Source organism: Anabrus simplex, chromosome 8 (genome assembly GCF_040414725.1).
Source record: "Anabrus simplex isolate iqAnaSimp1 chromosome 8, ASM4041472v1, whole genome shotgun sequence".
NCBI classification, from domain to species: domain Eukaryota; kingdom Metazoa; phylum Arthropoda; class Insecta; order Orthoptera; family Tettigoniidae; genus Anabrus; species Anabrus simplex.
Window position 1 is genome coordinate 38,111,698 of NC_090272.1, and position 16,083 is coordinate 38,127,780.

The 16,083-nt window shown below is 39.8% G+C and overlaps 1 protein-coding gene across 1 annotated transcript in view; it reads left to right on the plus strand.

Moving 5' to 3' along the window:
* The window catches only part of LOC136878691 (deoxyribodipyrimidine photo-lyase), a 127,256-nt gene that overhangs the window by 31,649 nt on the left and 79,524 nt on the right, over positions 1 to 16,083 (plus strand). The gene's annotated exons all lie outside the window — the stretch shown is intronic.

Here is a 16,083-nt window from a genome sequence, read left to right on the forward strand (position 1 = left end):
TCGCATAATCTGCTAATTTATCCAAACTTTTCTGCAATTCCCCTTTAGTCAGCGTCATTAACAAAATATCATCAGCAAAAATCAGGCCTGGGATCTCTATATTGCCCATCGTTTCTCCTCTGGCTTGGAGGAAAAAATTGCCTCCAAGTCAGATAGATTTTTCCGCCGCCAGTGTAGTGAATTGAGATTTTCCGACTCATCGGTTCCTCCTAGGAAACAGATTAGTAAAAGGACATGGTTTTTTCCCTGGGACTCTTCACTATTCGAACCCCCCCCCCGAAAAAAGACTAAGAGTGTTCAGGGATCACGGCTGTCTGCGGCCTGGTCATTCCAGCTCCGGAACTTTGGACTGTTCGATCAGCAGCGTAGTAGTGTTCGTTAAAAGTGAGAAAATGTGTGGTTTTTAATTTGATCCAGTATTCCATGTGAAATCCTTGCTTCTACTCGCGCTGTGCCGTTTCACAGTTCTTTATGCAAGCTGGTGGGAACAAATATGGAGTCCCGGCGATTAAGATGTTAATGTGAATGCATTTAACGTCAATATGGACGGAAATGAAGTTATTTTCATCGGTTGGTTACGGAAAGAACCATGTCTAGAAGGCGCAGGAAAAGAATGACAAATGGGCATTATTTAAACCTATTATTATAAAAAAAAATTCTCTCATCATTCATTACGCAATCAGACCTTGAAGCAGCAAGAAGCCATCGAACTAGATTGAAAGAATCTACTTATCTGAAGCAAACAGCGTAATTTAGAAAATATAATTCGCGGCTACACGCATAACATCTATAATCAAGATCTAATCGCTGCGCGAAATTTAAAATACAATAAAAAGGAGATTACCCAGATTATAATAGAGATACGTCACGAATTGACGCAGAGCATATATAAATTTATCGGATACCACTCAATAGTAAAAAGCATACGTACTGATCATCTGTCGAGTGCACTTGCACTAACAAAAACATAGAGGAGCGAACTTCATTTTCAAAACAGAATAAACAGTTAGCAATTATCCTAGCCGATTTGAAGCTGTCATATTGAACTAAACTGTACCATAACAGAACCTACACAATTTAAGCTTCCCAAGTGATATATTAACTGAAGAATGACTGCAATGAATCACATATTTTGTTGTTGCTCTGTTCCATACATACGAGACTCCACTATGAACCTGTAAAGAAGCAAGGCAACGCTACTTGGACCTTGATGAGGCGATACGATGTTGATCAGCCCAAATGACCAGTAATCAGCTGTGAGGAGCTACAATGAACCCGATCACTCGTGAAGGAACCAGATGACGAGATACTAATCTCAGATGACCGGAGATAAGAAGATATCGAGACCACCTTAAGACAAGCTAAGTCCATTATCTGAGTCGTTTTCGTAAGTAAAAGAACATTACCTTTTTATAATTAAATGTTGATATGTGTACTTCCGTGCGAAGACAGGGCGTAGACAAACGTCTAGGTGAGGTTGTAGGAAGTAGGTACTCATCTATGTGTAACGTCAGATCCATTAGTAGGCGTGGTCACCAAGTGATATTCCGATCGTAATGTTTCCAATGATATGCGAGAGTAAATGATTAGTGTTGTTATTATTATCAGTGAAGAGTAAAGTGTGAAGTCGGTATTAATACGAGTGTTTACTAATATAATTAAGGTCACATGGTACGAGATCGTATATAGGAAGTGTTTATGATGGAATAAGGCATTGTACTGCTCAGAGTTATGATGTTAAATTTGACACTATGACGGTAGGAAGTAAGGTGATATTTTAAGAATGTCGTGGCACATTTTGCGTGCAGTTTAATGAATTGATATGCATATAATATAGTGAGAGATTTATTATACGTGAAGTAAGAGTGATAATTGACATATTATAGAAATGGTATAAGGATGATAGTGTCTTATGATGGTCATATTTATTTATTTTTCTTCGAGTGAATAGTCATAGTTGTCACAGGTGAGATGAAGTGATTTTCAAGTGATGTTTTCTGAGATTGTCATTGAATCTTTGCCAATTCCAAACGGTAGTTCTTAATCTTATGCAGAATCACGTAGTTTAGGATACGATCTAGACGCTGATGGGCAGCGCTATTATCCATGTTGAGATCATCTGAATAATCATGCAGGTAGACATGGTTGTACTTAGGCCTTCACTGAATTATTTCGGATAATTTTGACAACTCTCACAGTTTATAACCTCATTTCGGATAATATTCAAGCTACTAGACAGATCACTGGTGACATATATATTCACACAAGGATTTTTAGTCGAAGATAGTGTCTTCCAACCAACTAGATTTTCCACTGGTAGTATGTTTGATAATAACTTAGTAGAATATGTGTGATGACTTTTCTTACAACCAAATACGCACTTAAATTAATATTTATCCCTGAATTAAGGTCATATTATCTTAGGTCTATAATTTAAATCTTACGATAACATTATTTTGAGGGTGATTACGACTTTCAGTGGACATAGCTTAACTTACGGTGAATAACACAAGGAAATATGAGTGACTAAGAGGCAATTGAGCATATGAATATGAATATTTAAACGGCAAAGCATATGAGAGTGTACTAGTCAATCCAGGTCATGAGAAGTATTGTGATGATTTTCATTGAGAATTTTAACCTGTATGGGTACAAACATTTAGTGTAACTTAAATAACGTATCATTTTAATGAGTAGGGAGTAGGTATTAATGAACTGAATTTCACATTTATTCGAAGAATAACCGATATCAAGGCAACATAGACTCCAATCCTTATCTGAATACTTACTTGACGATTCCAAATGCGTTCTTTATTTTTCTCAAGAAAGTTTAATCGGAGGCATTGTAAATAGTAACTGATATAATTCTTTGTTTCTTATTTTAATGTATGCATCCAACACTTTTAAAGTTATTGATTTTAATGTTCATTTCTTGTCAATACCATTCACTGGAATGTTTTAATTTCATTTATATTAATTTAATTCAATATTACCAAACTTATTAGGTGAATTGCATATGAATGAAACCATTAATTTTATAAATAATTCCCTAATGTTCTACAATACTTTGCTTCTAATATTCTACGGTTTTGAGGGACCGAAGGACTTATAAAATGGAGTGATGGAGCCCTAGAATGCGTTTATATTACGGTAACTTCGTAGGTTCAACCATTCTTACCTTTGATATAACGAGGTCACGGCACTGTACTGTGAATTAATGATTCAGTAGAGGTCAGATGACATGACTTTCTGGAACGTTGGTGATGAACACAGACTTTAAGAATAATACAGAGTTATTTACTTCAAGAAATATTCATTCGATTGAATTTAAGATGAATTTTCCTTTATTGTCTGACTTAATAATTTAATAAATGTGGGATATTAGAACCTCATTACTCTTTCTATGTCTTCCTAGAATAAGTGTTAGATGTAAGACCGTACTATCTTAAGTCTACAACGATTTCTCTAATGACTAATATGGATATGGTATCTAACTGGTAACGGGTAAGAGACATCTTCCAACGTTGGTTAGAATCTGCCATTAACTGACCAGAGCGTTTTTCTCTTACGGAACTCATAACCCATAGATCTTAGCCACCGAATCAATGTTGTACTTGGAGCTAGTCTGGATCTCTTGCGTCCATGCCTGGACGCGGGAACGGTGTAGCGCCTATCCTACTGACGTCATTCTAATGACCTATGTTCATTTCAGCTGGGAAAACCACGAAGACAAGTCTTTCTGAGGATGTAAAAAAGCAGGTGGAAAGTGAGTGTCCGTCATTATAATGCAATTCCCCAAACTGATTGTGACTGATGGTAGGCAAGCGGGCCTACCATTACAATAAAAATTCCCTAACACAGTCTTCATATGAGAAAAGACGTTTGGTGATTTCTCCGGCGTGTTTCTAGGATAATGGTAAGAGCTATGCAATTTAAATCTATCTTGCTCACAACGTATACTCTACCTAAGCTACAATTATGTATACAGTGTAGAATTCCATAGCGAAGCACGGGTACATCAGCTAGTTACTAATAACATTCCTCTCCCCCGCTGATTTCATCTTCAGTTTCCCGATCACCCCCTTTACTTCTTCTATTGTGAAGTCCCTATCTAGTTTGTGTATACTTACTTCCAAATTGGACCACGTGGCCTGTTTTCTTTCCTTATGCTCCCAGTCGTCCCTTCCTCCTAATAACTCGCTAAAATATGTCACCCACTGTACATAGTCAATATTCATTTTCTTCAGTCCCTTCCCTCCTTTGTTAATCATATTTATTCTCTCCCATATTTTTTCAATTTCATTCATTCTGCATTCCCTGTTTATTAGCTCTGATTGGTTCTTCAGCCACTGCTTCTTCCTCTCCGCAATTTCACTTTTGTACTCTTTCCTCAGCCTGCAAAATGTTTCACGATCTTTGCTCCCTCCTTTTGCTCTATACTGTTTTAATGCTCTTAATGCTGCTTTTCTGCGTATCTCACATTCCCTGTCATGCCAACCTTAACCTTCTACTTTTTTCCTTCTTGCTGAGCTCGACTGCCTGTGCCACTCTACTTACAGGTTATTCTAGTAACTCCAAGCCAGTCTAGCTCGAGCGGTCGAGGAGAGAGGTCGTGTAGAGTAGTGCGTGCGGTGAATATGGTTGGCATCGAGCAATACCGGGCCGCTATTGGCAAATGGCAGGCGAAACGGAAGAAGGAGAACAAGAATGGATTGGTGATAAGTAAGGACAGATTAAAAATGAGTGAAACGGTGCTGGTAGTGGCAGTGGTAGCGGTGCTACTGGTTATTGGGGGGGTGGAATTAAACCCAGGCCCAAATACCAGTGGAAAATATAACACAGAGGATTTGGCCGCACTCAGGGTGGTTGTGAGTGAAGTCATGCAGGAGAAATGCCAGTGGGAGAAACTGCAGGAAATAAAGGACATGATGGAGGAGCAGAGGAAGGAGATAGGCAACATGAAGAAATGGCTGGAAACGAGGACAGAGGAATCAAGCAGAAGAGTTGACAATAATGAGAAAGAAATCGAGTTATTGAGAGGGGAAGTGACATATTTGAAAGAGGAGATGATGAGGATGAAGAAAGAAGGGGAGGAGTACAAGCAGGAGAGATGGAAGAAAGGCATATTTATATATGGAGTTGAGGAAGATGTGAGGGAGGGCAAGTTGGAACTGATAGGCAAGGTGATCGAAGTTATACGTGATACAATGAAGATAGATTTCAGTAGTGGTGACATAGACGATGTAGAGAGAATTGGTAAAACTAAAGGACGGAGGCCAATTAGGGTAAAATTTTTATCTACCCTAATGGCAGAAATTGTGGTAGGTAACAGTAAGAATTTACAGGGACAGAAAATAAGGGTGAAAAGAGACATGGGAAGAGAAGGAAGTGAAAATATGAGGATCTTGAATAGGCACGTATGGAGAGCGAGGAACCAGGGGCTAAAGGCCCGAATAAGAGGTCTGAGGTTGGAGGTGACAAACGGGCGATGGGTTAGAGTACATTCAGTGACGAAGCTAAAGGAGATGGACGAAAACGAGAGGGTTGAGGGTGGTGAGATGACAAGGCAAGATGGGAAGAAGAAAGAAGAAAAGAAGAGGAGAGACGTGGCAGGAGAGGAGAGCATCTCAGAAGAGAATGGGCAGTGCAGCCGGGAGGCAGAAGATCAAGATAGTGAAGTGGACGGTGAGACTGAGCAGCAAGAAACTGGGAGAGTAGAGTGTAGTGTTGCAGTGAGCAAGAAAGGACAAGGGAAGGTGGATTCAGAAGCCCAAAATAGTGAGGGGGTGAGTGGGGGTGAGCAGCAAGAATCGGTGAGAGCAGAGTGCAGTGGTGTAGTGAACAAGAAAAGACAAGAGGAAACAGATCGACAGGAAGGTAAAAAAATTATGAGTAAAGTCAGAAGTAGGAGCTTAAAAGATATATGGGGAAAAGTACGTAAAGGGATGGAGGATACAGAGGACATGGAACGGTATAGGTTGGTTAAAGAAGGAGGAATGGAGACGAGGGATGAGAGGTCGATAACTACTAGAAGTAAGAATAGAGGGGGAGACCAAGAAGGGAGGGAGGGAAAGTTATAACTATATTGGAAAATAGCATGTGTGAATATTGAGGGACTAAGGAACAAATTAGGAAACAAGAAAGTTCGGGAAGTAATTGAAAGTTTTGATGTTGTGGCACTCTTGGAGACGTGGCTAGAAACAGGGAGGGAGATTTCATGGAAGGGGTTTGTGATAAAATATAAATATAGAAGAAAAGAGAAGAATAAGGGACGAGCACCAGGAGGGATGATAGTTCTAATTAGGGAAGAAATTAGTGAAAGAGTAGAGGATATAGAGACCGATATGATGGAAACCATATGGTTGAGATTGGATATGGGAGGGGGTGAGGGAAGGAGGAAGAAAATAAATCTGGCTTTTGTTTACTGCCACCCTAGTAATTCAGCATATGCAAATAAATATTTTTTTGAAGACTTATTGGTAGATATTGGTAGGATAAGGGGAATGTTTCCAGGTGAGGATGATATGTTGTTATTCGGGGATTGGAACGCGAGAATAGGGGAACAGAGCCCAGTTTATAGTAGGGAGGATGGAATGTGTTTGTTGGAAAGTAGAAGGAGTGAGGACAAAGTTACAAATAGTTATGGAGAGAAGCTCCTGGAGATGTGTGCTGTGGGAAATTTGTATATTCTGAATGGGTGGATAGAGGGCGACAGGACGGGGAAATTGACATATGTTACTGAGAAGGGTGGTAGTGTGATAGATATGGTTTTAAGTTCGGAAGGGATGATTGAGGAAGTTGTAAGAATGGAAATAAGAGACTGGATTGAATCACACCATTTCCCGGTGAGGGTTATGCTGAAAAGGGGGGAAGAGAAGTGTACAATGAAGGAAGATGAGACAAATGATAAACGAGGGAGTGGTTATAATAAGTATAAATGGACAGAGAAGGTGGGCCGGGATTGGAATAGGGTAGTAAAAGAGGAGTTACAACTCCTGAAATATGGGTGGGAAGGGGCGTTAGAAGAGAATAATACTGATAAAGCCTTGGAATTGTTGCTACATCCAATAAAGATAATAGCGCAGAAGGCGAAAGCTAGAAAGGGAAATAAGAAAGAGGGAGAAGAATGGTTTAATAGGGAGTGTGAAGGAATGCTGAGGAAGGTGATGGACGCGTTAGGAGAATATAGAAGGAAAGGTAGGAGCTAAGAAAGGGAGTTTTTCTGTAGATTGAGGAAGGAGTATAAAAAGAAAATTTATGAGACAAAAAAGACGTGGTTAGAGGAACAAATGGAAGCCATAAATAATGACTGCAAGACAAATAATTTTGAGAGAGTTTGGGATAAGATTAATAAAATTATTAAGGGTGGAAGGAATACAGAGAAAACGAGTATTGAGGAAGTGCAATGGGTCAGACACTTTGACGAATTACTAGGGAATAAGGGGGATGAAAGATGGAGAGGTTCGGGAGAAGAAGTAATTTGGAGGAATAGGAGAGTGGTAATTTATGACCTGGATAAAGAAATCACAAGGGAGGAAATCCTGAGAGTGATAAGCAGAGCCAGAGCAAAGTCAGCTGGGGGGTGTAATGGTATAAATAACAAGTTTTGGAAGGAAATTAGCAAAAATGAGATAATGATAGAGGGAATGGTTAAACTATTCAATAGGATATTTGAGGGAGGTAATTACCCTAAGGAATGGGAAACAGGAATTATATGCCCTATATACAAGGGGAAGGGTAGTAGGAACAATGTGAACAGTTATAGAGGTATATCTCTGTTGGATTCTTTGAGTAAAATATATACTGGGGTTTTAGCGAACAGAATAAGCGGGTGGGCGGAAGAAAATGAAATTTTGACAGATTACCAAGGTGGATTTAGGAAAAAGAAAAGAACAGTAGATAATATAATGATAGTAAAGACTATTCTAGAAAAGTATAAGAATATGGCTAGAAGTACGGTTTATGTAGCAGCAATAGATTTTGAGAAAGCTTTTGACAAGGTGAATAGAGAGGCCCTATTAGAGAAATTAGGCAGGCTAGGGATTTCGGAGAAGATGTTGAGGGCAGTGGAAGGAATATATAGGGTTGTCAGGTTTTGTAAAATTGGGAGAAGGGAGACTGAGTGGACCATTAGAGTCCAAGGTGGGTTTAAAACAAGGATGCAAGTTATCGCCAATACTGTTTATTTTATTTATCAATGATATTTTAGAGGGGTTTGGGACAGAAAATTGGGCTGTGCCAGTAATTAATGGTTTAGAAGTACCAGGACTGATATTTGCGGATGATGTGTTATTGATGACGCTAACTTCAGGGGCGATGAATAGGGCCTTAAAGTCAGTGACGCTATTTGCGAGGAAATGGGGATTGAGAATTAATGGAAATAAGTCTAAAATATTAGTAGTCCAGGTGGACAAAAGAAGGAAGATAGAAGGTAATTGGGTAATGCCGGGAGAAAGATTGGAACAGGTAAGGAAGTTGGAATATCTAGGAGTTATTTTTAATGATAAAGGAACTTGGAGTGACCAGATCAAAAGGGTGAAATATAGAGGATTGGCAGCCTTAGCCTCAGTCAGAAATTTGCTAGTCAAATACCCGGGGATCAGTTATAAAACACTGAGGCTAGTGTTCAGATCGGTAATCGTTGGGAGGGTATTATATGGCTCAGAAGTTTGGGGGCTGGATGAGAAAAGAGAGGAACTAAGAAGGATTGTTAGTAGCTTTGCTAAGTTAGTAATGGGCTTACCGAGGTGTACAGCAAATGTAGGGGCGGAATTAATGTGTGGGGAGGATTTGGAATCGGAGGGTGTGAAAAGAATAGTTAGATACTGGATGAATTTAAAAAGACAGGAAGGGGGGAGGGTATTACGGGCAGCGTATGCACAGCAATGTAAGAGCATGTATAAGGGTGGATGGTTAGAAAAAATAAAGGGATATTTGGAGAGGATAGGATTAGGACGTGGGGGGAGGTTTGGTCGAAGACAGAAGTGAGAGGGATGAATATACTGGAAAGGAGAATTAGAGATATCCATAGGCAGAAACTATTGGGGGAAAGCAGACTAAGAAATTCGCTGACTGTTTTGACGAAAATAGAGGAGATAGCAGGGTTGAATATTAGATACGTCGATAGGTCAAAACGATATGGGATGATGTGGTGGCTTTTAAGTTTGCAAAGGAATACAAGGGGGATACAGGGGAGAGATAAGACAAGGAGTGTACTTTGTGGAGATGTGAATGATGATTTCCACTTGCTAAGAGACTGTGAGGTAACAAGGGGGTTAAGACATGGATTATTGAGTGCCGAGCATCGGGAAATATTGGGGAGAGGGGATGAGAACGCAATCCTGAGATGGATTATTAAACAATGGGAAAAAGGGGGTGAATTGAACAGGTATTTTTGTGCGACAAAAAAGGCCTGCGAGAGTAAAATGAAGGAGAGTGAGTGAGAGGGTGGGCAGGGGAATAGGGGGGTGGAATAGTTATGTGTATAAGGGAAGGGGATAGTATGATAAAATTCTAATGGATTAGGGAATATAGGGACCGAGTACTTAGTTATGTGGAGTTGGGTAATAAGACAGGATTGCATGGTCTGTTTGTTTTAAAGTTAGCTGGAATGCAAGTGCTGAAATGCTGAGTGTTGTTGTTTGATTTATTGATTAGGTGTAGGTCAGGAACAATAATGTGACGCAAGTACAGAGCATAATAAGGACACTGGATGAACATTGAGTGAGTGACTGCTACAGCTAATGACTGCTAATTATTCTGATTATTATTATTATTATTATTATTATTATTATTATTATTATTATTATTATTATTATTATTATTATTATTATTATTATTATTATTTTTCTTTATTATTCATTTTACTCTGCATGTGAACATGTATAGGGGCGAAGTCGCCTGTTATGTTCAATAAATGTATGTATGTATGTATGTATGTATGTATGTATGTATGTATGTATAGTAACTCCAAGCTCTGTCTATATTATTTTCCTCCAGCGCCCTTTCCCAGCCAATTCTAATTAATTGTATCTCTTTATCCATAAGTGCGTCTAGCTCTCCTCTTGAGTTCTCTGTCCATACATATTTAATATAACCACTACCCCACTCTATCGGACTCTGGGGCTGATGACCTTCGATGTTAGGCCCCTTAAAACAACAAGCATCATCACTATCAGACTTTTTCTCTCTTCCTCATTGCTTTCCTCTCTCCTCACCATTCTAACCCATATCGGACGTGATGCGACTCAGTCCAGTCTTCTATTCCTATGCTTTTGATGTTATCTAGCAAGTCCTCTGAACTCATTACTAAGTCAATAACGCTCCCCCCCTTGTTCAGTAATATAGATCATTTTGCCTTCCCTGTCCCCCTCCCAATAGCCATTTAGAATGAAAAAATTCCCAACTTCGCATAGTTCTAAAAGTTTTCTGCTGTAATTAATTATTTTATCATTACTACTTCTTCCTGAACCTACTATCAACTCTCCTTCTTTACTATACCTTGGATTTCGCTCGCCTATTCTGGCATTCCAGTCTCCAAGTAACAATATTCCGTCCTCCTCATTCCATCCTATAATAATTCTTTAAAGAACCTATCATTTGCATATGGAGATTCCTTGGGGTGACAGTAGGCAAAAGCCAAACACACGTGTTTCTCTCTCCCTGCCTTTCTCCCCATGTTAAATCTTATCCACATAACCTCTTCAATGTTACTCTCAACATGCTCTATACATTCATTCAACTCTTCTTTGACTGGCACCGCTATTCTTCCGGGCGGGCGGCCCAGTTTACTTAATGTTTTCCTTGACTTGTGCCTCACCGTGAATCTCTCCCCCCCCAAGTTATCTCCCTGCCTACTTCTAGCCATGTTTCCAAAAGTGCTACAATATCAAAACTTTCTGTTAAATTTTTCACTTTTATATTACCTATTTTACTCAATACACCTTCATTGTTAACAAAGCCTATCTTCCAGCCTAGTTATAACTTTTTTTCCCTATCTTCCAAACCACCATCTTTAATCTTACTTCTCGTCACCCTCTCGCGTTTAGCTTCTACCTCCCTTTCATCATTCTTTGATGCTTTATTGTCAACTTTCCTCTCTTTATCTTCTAAACCTTTATTTCTTTTCCCCGCACAGGTCCTTCAGGCTCCTGCTTCTCCCCGTGGTCATAAGGTCTCTCTCTTTCATGTCACCCCCCCAGGCCGGCGATGACTGTATCCTATTTTCCTTTAGGAACACTATCTGTTAACACTTCCTGAACCTGCACATTTGATATTTCACTCACACTATCTTCACTGCACTGTTTTCTTGACTCGGTGCTTCAGCCATCGTACCCACGTTTCCTCCCTCCTCTTGGGCGTGCTCCCGTCTATCTCTTGGGCTCTTCGATCGATCCTCTTCCTGTTTTAGCTCTTCCTCCATGCCTTTTAGTTTTGTTACAGACCAAACACACCACCAGACACAATTTGTTACTAGCCTTTGATCCTTAATAAATGCTTTGATGACGAGGTCCACCACTTTAAGTATCAGCTTTACTTTATCTTCATTCCGCTCTTCCTGTAATCCATAGATATATATACATCCTTTCTTGGTTGACGAGACGAAGCTCCTTCTTCGGAGACGCCACTTCCTTTTACAGATTTTTTACCTGTCTCCTCTATTTTTTTTCCCATGACTCCCCATTGTTCCTTGAACCACGCCTTCATATCTTCAAATCACTTGGCTTGTTCCTTTCTCATTTCCTTTACCAGCACATCTCCATTATATGTTTTTACAGCGTCTCCTATCAGCCCTCTGATTCTCTCCCAGTCCTCCCAGCTCATGTCAAGACCTTCTCCACGCCCGCTATAATTAATAGCATAGTTATCACCGTCACTGCCAAGATAGCCTCGCTGATCCTCCCCAGCTCTCCCATATTCGCCGCATGCCCTGTCGTCTTATTCTGCCTGCGCCGCCAGCTCCCGGTCGCCGCTCAGTATTGCTCAATGTCAATCATGTTACACAAATATGAAGTTTTGAAGCTTCCACCTAATCAATACATATATTCATATATTATGTTTCTACAGTACCGGTTTCGACCTTGTGAAGGTCATCTTCAGCTGACAATCATAACATACAATCAAAACATCACAGTAAGAATGTCACATGATACGGGTAAAAACATAGTTATTACAAATGTTCTAGTTTAAATAATCATCTACATTAACTGATATAATAATTAAAACTTAACATTACTAGCCTATATGTACATGAATGATGTATGTTAAAATACATATTTCTTAAATTATAAAGGTGTCACATAGTATGGATAAAAACTTTGCAATATTATTATGTGCGCAGGTGATATATGTTGAATGTACAATATTCTTGAATTGTGAAGTGTCCACTGTTCCACATTAAAACTTATGACTAGATGAATAAAACATTTGAAGTTCAGATTAATTCTTACAGCGTGTTGTATATGTGACTGTGTTATAATATATGATCAGCTGTGTTCGTCTACTGATTGTATAATAGTATGAGTTTCTCGGAGTAATATGAACACTTATGTTGAAATCAGGTAGTTGTCCGGTGTTTAGTGCGGGACTTCGTCGATATATACACAAAGCTTATAGTTTATGTTAAGACTGAACTGATCATAAAATTTGATAGAATACGGTATATAAACGTAGATAAGTTGTTTTTTTAGCGGCGTGCTTCCCTTAGTTTTTATGTTATTTGATTTTATCAAATGTCAATATGTATTACTTGATTTCAACGTATCTTGTGTTTTTTGGTTAGCGTGAAAGCTTCTTTCTTCACTTTATGTTGTACGACGTATTTTGTATCTGTAAATAGAAATAAAGTGTAAGAAATGTTGCGTCTGCCAAGTTTGTTTTGAAGTTGGAATGGGTGTGCGTGTACTTACTGTAGATGTTGACACTTGATACTGTTGACTGTATTCGGCAGCATGTCGAGCACTGTTCCGTGTTTGTCTGAAGTTGCTGCTTGTGGCTGCGGAGGGGAAGTTTGGAGGGGTAGGAGGAGCGGCTGTTGAGGAAGTAGGACTGGAGCGAGGGGTGTCTTCAGGCGGTTCTTTTATGTGTATTGGGTCTTGTTTTTTGATTCTTTTTAGGTAATTGTTTTTTTTTAGGAAAGGGATGACTGCATTGAAAAGAATGTTAACTTCGTCTGTAATTTCATTTAAATTGAAGTTTGGATTGGCGTATTGATCTAGATTGATATAGAATTCTTCCATTATATTGAGTAAGGGGCTCTTGGGGTTAGTGCTTAGAATTTGCATATCGTTTTCAATGTTTGTAAATTTATGTTTGAAGTCTTCAATGTGTTGGCCTATGGCTGAGAAATGATGGTGTTTTATTGCGTCGATATGTTCATTGCAACGTATCTGGAAGTTCCTTCCAGTACGTCCGATATAACTGGCTTCACAGTTGTTGCATTTCATATGATATACTCCTGAGTGACTGTATACAGAATTAAGAATAGCAGAACAGGAAGAGCTTAGAAATATGCTGGACAGAAATTAATCGAAGACCAGAAGGTAGCAGATGAATTCTCAATGACTTTAGATAGGAAACTGCCTTAACTAGAAAGTGATCCGAGTCTATATCGGCACCTCTGTGGGTCCTTACATATTGGATATCACTTCAATGTCTCACATCTGTTATTATGTGATCAATCTGGTTCCTAGTGAAGCCATCTGGGGATTACCACGTAGCCTTGTGTATATCCTTTCTAGGGAATCTTGTACTAGTCACTATCATTCGTTTACTCGCAGCAAAATTACCAGCCGTATTCCGTTCTCATTACATTTTTCATGTAGGCTGTTGCCTCTAGTGATAGACCTAAGTTGTTCTTCTCTTCCAGTTTTAGCATTCATGTCACCTAGTACGATTTTAACATCATGTCTAGGCGCTGCATTGTATTCCTTCTCTAGTTGTTCATAGAATATATCCTTCTGATTTTCTTCTGTCTCTTAAGTAGGGGCATGTCCACATATAGATGTTGTTTTTAAAAATTTGCCCCTTAGCCGTATGGAACATTGCTTCTCATTTCCTGGCTTAAAATGCATCACTGCATTCACTATTTTATTACTCACTATGAACTCTGTTCCAAATGTGTTTTTATCATGACCACTATAAAAGATAGTACACTCTTTCCGTTTTAATATATCTGCACCTGTCCACCGCACTTCCTGGATTGCTACAATGTTCATGCTATATTTCTTCATTACTTCTAGCAAGTTATCCATTGCTCCTACCCTATAGAGGCCTAACACATTCCATGTTCCAATATTCACCTTATTATCCTTTACACGCAAGAGTTGTCTTTGTTGATCCATCCGGTTATCTTGTAATTGGGATTTCGTGGCCATTGGGTTTTCCTTGATGAAGTCGTTGGCACCACGCACAACCTTCTGGGGGGCTGCCCCTCTCATCTCTCCGGATTGCTGCCCATTAATGTCGGGGTGGGTACCCTAGCCTTGGTAGGTCCCCCTACATACTGCAAGGCAGCAGTTGGTAACCAAGGGTTCTTCTGCCTTTTCTGCCGTTGGGATGTTGCCAGCCATCTTCTTATGCTTTCTTAGCCGTTGACCCTCAGATGGACATTTATTCAGCCGCCACTGATATGTGGGACCGTCGTGCCCATTATTGCCTTAAGATGTATCCTGGCTGTTATTTTTACGGCTTTAAGCCAACCCTCCTCCTTTATCCAGGCTTGGGACCAGCAACAGCAACTACTAAGCTACTCAATCCACCTAGTAGGTACTGCAGGCGGAACTCCATATGGCACTGAGGAGAAATTTGAAATTTAATCCAGGTCTTTGGCACGCAATCTAGTGATTAGAAATTGTATACCACCACCTCCCTACCTTGCCGGTCAACATTTTGATGGTGGACATTTTTTCGACCAGCGGGACTCGAACCGGCTAACCACTGTGTCGGGCCGTTTAGACTTCAACTCCTTAACGATCGTGGCCACTAGGCAGGCTCTATGTACATATTACTTGATGTATTTGTAGATAGTAATAATAATGTTATTGGTTTTATGTCACTCTAAGTAGTCTTACGGTTTTTTTGAGATGCAGAAGTGCCAGAATTTGTGCCGGGGGTGTTCTTTTATGTGCCAATAAATTTACTGACACGGGAGTGACATATTTGAGCACCTTCAAATACCACCGGACTGGGCCAGGATTGAACCTGCCAACTTGGATTCAGAATGCAAGTGCCGTAACCATCTGAGCCACTTGTTGATAGATAACCTCATTTATGGCATGTTTGGGAGAAGTAACGTATTTACTTGCATATCAACCGTGCCCCTAAATTTTTTACCGAATATTCACATAAATTTTTGCGTCGATTAAGAGCCACACGTTGCGGCGGAAAACGTCTTTGTATCAAAAACTGCCTAATGACTGCTCCAATGAAGTTACAGTGTTTCACAGGCATGTGATGAGGTTAAGGCAGCGGAAGTCGTATCTCCTCTCACAGATCGGCAGTGCTGACTGAGAATGCTTGTTGCACTGCAGTAACAAACGGAAAGGGCCACTGCTGCACACAGTCTGAACTCAACCCTGTGGAGCTTGTTAGTAAGTATTTGTCATGGGGAAAGTTAACAGTTTCACGGTTTCATTCAAGCCAAAAGTGGTGAAATTCGCGGAAGAAAATTATAACAGAGTAGCCAGTCGTGAGTTTTTCTGTTCATGAAAAACAAGTGAGAAATTGGGAAAGCAGTACCATTTTGTGGCCAAAAACAGGGCAAGTTCCCAGGTGTTGAGGAAGCTTTACTGGAATGAGTGAGAGAGATGCAGAACACGGGCTGCAGTATTTCTCATGAAATGTTACAACTAAAAGCATGAAGAATTGCACGATCCCACGATATTTCAAGAAATTTATTCAAGGCAATCCCGGGAGGGTTACTCGATTTGTGTAACGTAAAAGCCTTTGAGGAGAAGAAGCAGCTCTTAACTAATAAATCCTTAAATACTGAACAAAAGAAATTATTTATCAAAACGTTCATTTGGAGTGTGCTGCTGTACGGCTGTGAAGGATGGGCTCTCTTGAAGGAGGACATGAAACGAC